The sequence below is a fragment of the Lissotriton helveticus genome, chromosome 6, assembly GCF_964261635.1.
Source record: "Lissotriton helveticus chromosome 6, aLisHel1.1, whole genome shotgun sequence".
Lineage (NCBI taxonomy): Eukaryota > Metazoa > Chordata > Amphibia > Caudata > Salamandridae > Lissotriton > Lissotriton helveticus.
Window position 1 is genome coordinate 709202713 of NC_136067.1, and position 4991 is coordinate 709207703.

General features: G+C 48.7%; 1 long non-coding RNA gene across 1 annotated transcript; it reads left to right on the plus strand.

The window, feature by feature from the left end:
• Window positions 1-4020: 4020 nt before the first annotated feature.
• Window positions 4021-4481, plus strand: LOC144761499 (uncharacterized). Its single transcript, XR_013595748.1, has 3 exons — window positions 4021-4084; window positions 4165-4222; window positions 4379-4481. It is a non-coding gene; the product is annotated as an uncharacterized LOC144761499 (long non-coding RNA).
• Window positions 4482-4991: the final 510 nt, after the last annotated feature.

The following is a 4991-nucleotide window of genomic DNA, read 5'->3' on the forward strand; positions in this document are numbered from 1 at the left end:
GAGTGCCTTAAAAGCTAAAACTCAACACTCGAAAATAACCGAGCTACGGGACGAATCCGGCCACCCTGTTACGGATAAATCGCAGGTAGCCTCCGCCTTTCGCTCCTTTTATGCCTCCCTATACAGCGCGGATGGAGTGTCGCCTACAGCAGTCGAAGACTATTTGCTGTCGGCCGACATCACACCCCTTTGCCCAACGAAATCAGAGGCTCTGGAGGCCCCTATTCACCCGGACGAGGTTCTTGCTGCTATTGCACGCCTCCGCCCGCTCAAATCACCGGGCCCCGACGGTTTTTCTTTGGGCTTTTATAAAGCCTTCGGCCGTACCCTGGCTCCCATACTAACGAGGCTGTTTAATTCTTTTGAGGGCCCAGGCTCCATCCCTCCGGACATGCTGGCGGCTGATATAGTGGTATTGCCTAAGCCGGGCAAACCCCTGACGCACTGCTCCATCTCCTTACTCAATTTGGACTTGAAACTGTTCACAAGGGTGCTGGCAGCCCGCTTGGGCCCCTGTCTTCCCGGAATTCTTGAACCGGACCAATCGGGCTTTGTCCCAAATCGCCAATGCAGCGACAACACTAAGAGACTACTGCACCTTGTGGACAAGACTCATTTCCAAGACTCGGAATCGGTATTGCTAGCCATCGACGCGGAGAAAGCGTTTGACCGCGTCGACTGGACCTACCTGCAAGCGGTCATGCAGAGATACCATCTGGGTAGCCGATTCCGGGCGTGGATCGCAAGCTGCTACCATCGCCCCACGGCCCGTGTTAGGCTCGGTGGCCTCAAATCGGACGCTTTCGAGATCCAAAGGGGCACTCGCCAGGGGTGCCCCCTCTCGCCCCTTTTATTCGCCCTCTACGTGGAACCCCTGGCGCAAAAAATTTGCGACAATCCCAGCATTTGCGGCGTCTCGTTTGGTCATGAACCCCATGTGGTGGGACTTTATGCCGATGATATTATAGCTGCTTTGGATAAACCATCTAGCTCTGTACCTGCTTTCCTGGAGGAGCTGGAGACCTTCGGAGCGGTGTCTGGCTTCAAAATCAACCGGGGGAAATCCCTGATACTGCCCCTGGGCCGCTACGCCCATCCTAATGCCCCGACGCCTGACTTCGGCTGCGGCCTACCGACCACTACGCAACTCCCATATTTGGGGATCACACTTACCTCCGCCACGGTTTCGACGGTGGCCCTCAATTACAAAACATTGTCCTCCCAAATTCGAGCCGACTTTGAGAGATGGTCGAAACAACCCCTCTCTTTACTAGGTCGCGTAGCGGCAGTAAAGATGTCAGTGTTACCTAAAATCCTGTATGTCTTCCAGACTCTCCCGGTGCAGCCGCCGTCAGGTGTGCTCGCCGATCTACAACACGCCATTCATCAGTTCGTCTGGGAACGGAAGCGTGCACGCCTGCACAAACAGACAGCCCATAGAAGCGTCGATGAAGGTGGCCTCGGAATCCCTAACCTCCTACAGTATTTCTGGGCCTCTCAGCTCCGATATTTGGTGGAGTGGTACAGACCCGAGTCTGAGAAGCGATGGCTATTTCAGGACAGGGCGATGGCCCAGACATCACTGTGGAAGATCCCGTTTCTCGCTCGCCGGCATAGACCGCAATACCTCCTCCGCTCCCCTATCACGCGCACCATCATGAAGGTTTGGGATTCGGTTGCAGTCAAGAGAGGCCTGACGACGTTCCCTTCCCCGCTTACTCCACTTTTTGATAACCCTGAATTCCCACCGGGCACAGATTCTCGCGCTTTTCTACAGTGGTGGGCTATGGATTGCCGCTCGGCCGGCCATCTTTTTGACATGGAGGGATTTCTCCCTCTCACCGATATCACACAGGGATACGGGATCACCAAACCCCACATGTACCAATACTTTCAACTCCGCCATTGGCTCCTGGCACCGGAATGTGCCCCTTTGGTCGGTCGCCGGATGACACCCTTCGAACGCTGGCTGGTGTCGAAGGAGTCAGATAAACACCTTGTATCGGAGCTCTATAAGATGCTGTCCCCTGAGCCTAGCCTAGTTAATACGGCAGGGCAGAGGCGCTGGGAATTGGAACTCGGGAGAACACTCACGCCCAAAGAATGGGAGTTCATATACTATAGTGCAGCACACACCACCCGCAACACTCATGCCAGAGAATCTGCGATGAAGCTGGCCATCTACTGGCACCTTACCCCAGCGCGACTCAATCAAGGCAACCCGCTCCGCAGCGCGCTATGTTGGAGGGGATGTGGCGAAAAGGGCACTCTAACACATCTCTTGTGGGACTGCCGCGAACTGCAAGGGTACTGGAAAGCTGTTTTAGATGATATTGACTCCACATTTGGAACAGAAATCCCACGCTTTCCAGCGTACACGATCTTAGGCCTGCCCAATGCGCTCACATTTCCCTTACCTTCACCTCGAGGCAAGCAGATGGGTATTGCCCTACAGGCGGCGTCACAACATGTTCTGTCACTATGGGGCTCTACCACACTACCCACTCACACTGGCTGGCTACATAAACTATGGTTCAAGTTGGGCATGGAGCGTATCCAGGCAACACTTACGCATACTGCTGATTCATTCCAGAAAACTTGGCAACCACTCCTGTCACTCCTGTCCAGGGAATTTCACGAAATCACATGCCCGAAATATCTCCGTATTTTGCGGCTCACGGAAAGACCCCGTGACCCAGCCTGAACCTGTACATGGTAACGCACACACACCTAGTTGTGCTATGATGGACGCTATGGACGACAGGCATACTGGTCGGGGTGGGGGGAGGGGAGGGGCAGTTGGATTCAGGGGGGGAGGTTGGGTTCTTTTTATTGTTCTGTTTGATGTCCACTCCTCTGTGGCTCCTTTCCCAAAAATGGGCAGCGCATTTTTACATGGGCGTGGTTTATCTGCTTTCCTTTTTGACTCATAGGGAAGACTTGTTTGTCTGTCTCGATCACCATACCTGCCTACTGCATATGTACAACATCGCATTGCCTGTCTCTGTTGCTTCTTTTTGCTTTCAAAAATCAATAAAAACACATTTGAAATTAAAAAGGAGAACAGCATTGCTAATCATGTAGTAAGAGCAGCGATCAAAAAAGAGGGACAACCCACCTTAAGACAAATGATGGGACTGGCTCCCATTGTTGGCCACCACAAATGTGGCACGTGCTTGTGTTGTGACCTGACTATAGAGGGAACACTATTTCAACATTGTGGCATCTCGTGGAAACATGACACTTTCAGTAACTGCAAGTCAAAATTCGTAGTATATGGAGTTTTATGCCCTTGTGGACTCCTACATATCGTAAAGACTAACCAAGAAATCCGCCACAGAATTTCACAACACAAATCAAGAATAAAAAATAAAGTCGAAACTGCACCACTGGTGAATCATTGGATCCGATGCAAACATCATATAAATGATTTAAAATGGACCGTCATCTCTCGAGTTGAAAAGGACCCACAAGGTGGTGATTTGGACCTAAAACTATCGAAACGAGAAGCACACTTGATTGTGAAGTTTGATACAGCGGTAAGAGGACTCAATGAACTGTCCGAAATATACAAACTTTAAGATTCCACGTTTTGATTGACATCTGTGAGTTCCCATGTACCTGTAGAATCCTTGTCTTTATTTAGATATTCATTCAAGTCCGTCTATGGTATACATATTTTGACAGTCCACGTGGCTTTATTGTATGCTGCAAAATAGCCAGTCATATTACGAAGGAGCGCCACTCCACACTCAAAGATCCGTAGCACGCATGCGCAAGAGATTAGCGTTCCCTTCAAGAAGAAGAGCTTGTCTCTAACCCGATACGCTTCACGCATGCGCGAGTAATTAGCGCCGACCTAAACGCAGAAGGATTTTGTTACGGATAAATGGACCCTTTATCCCGGTAAGCCCGAGTATGCAAACACCCGGTACAAGCGCTAAACAGCTTGTTAAACTCAAGACTCACGAGTCGTTCAATTTCTTGCAGCAAGGCGATTTGAAGATCATCCTGCGCTGAAATATTGACTGTGAACGTGATACAATCAGGTCCCCCTCGCAAGGCGCAGCCCCGGAACCACTTGGTAAGATGCGTGTTCAAAGGTCTATATCGGACGCTCTTCCCATCACTATTTTGGCATTAATGATTTGTATTGTCCTACAGGTCCACCAGCTAATTCTTTTCATCTGCTCTCCAGGACACGCCACCATCTAGAACAGAGGTACTTATATTGATTACACCGGCTGATTAGATTCTGTGTCTAGTTTAGACGATAAGGAGCTCACACACACTTTTGTGTCTTTCTTTTTTCTTATTTATGTCTACAGGCTACTTCTACTTTTTGACTCGTTTCTCCGGATATACTCCTCTTGGTAAGCTGAGGCCCCATTAGGTGTTGTAGTGCTCTCCAGTGTTCTGTTGCTTTTTAAAAAACTGTACACATAGGCTCTTTCTCTTTTTCTTTTTCAGAGTAATTCGGCCCTGATGAGAATCCCCCCGACTACTAGGGATTCGAAGCGCGTAGGCCTCTTTCCCCGGTGTCTGCTCTTCTTGTGTTGTCCTAGTGTTGATCTGCTTCCACACTAGTTGCTACAATTTATAAACTCACTCTTGCTAAAAAACCTAGAACTAAGTGGATTCAAATGAACGCTAAGGAGTGTATTGCATTATTATTCTGAAATTCTTTTTATTTGTCCAGCAGACTTAGTACTTCGCCCACTGGTATATCCATTCCCCAGTTTGTGTGAAGTACCTTAGTATGAATGTATGAATGCTTGTGGTATGACTGTGATATGTCTGATTTACGACTGTATGATTGATTTTACTGCCCTGTTTTGTGTCCGGTCTTCAATTTTGTCCAAAAAACTGTTTTGTTTATTGACAGTATATGCTAAAGGTCAAAGTAAATATACCTTCTAATATATTTTGCAAAATAAAAACAGCTATTTAATAGCACTTCCCAATTTTGAAGAGTAGTTTTTATTTGGTTG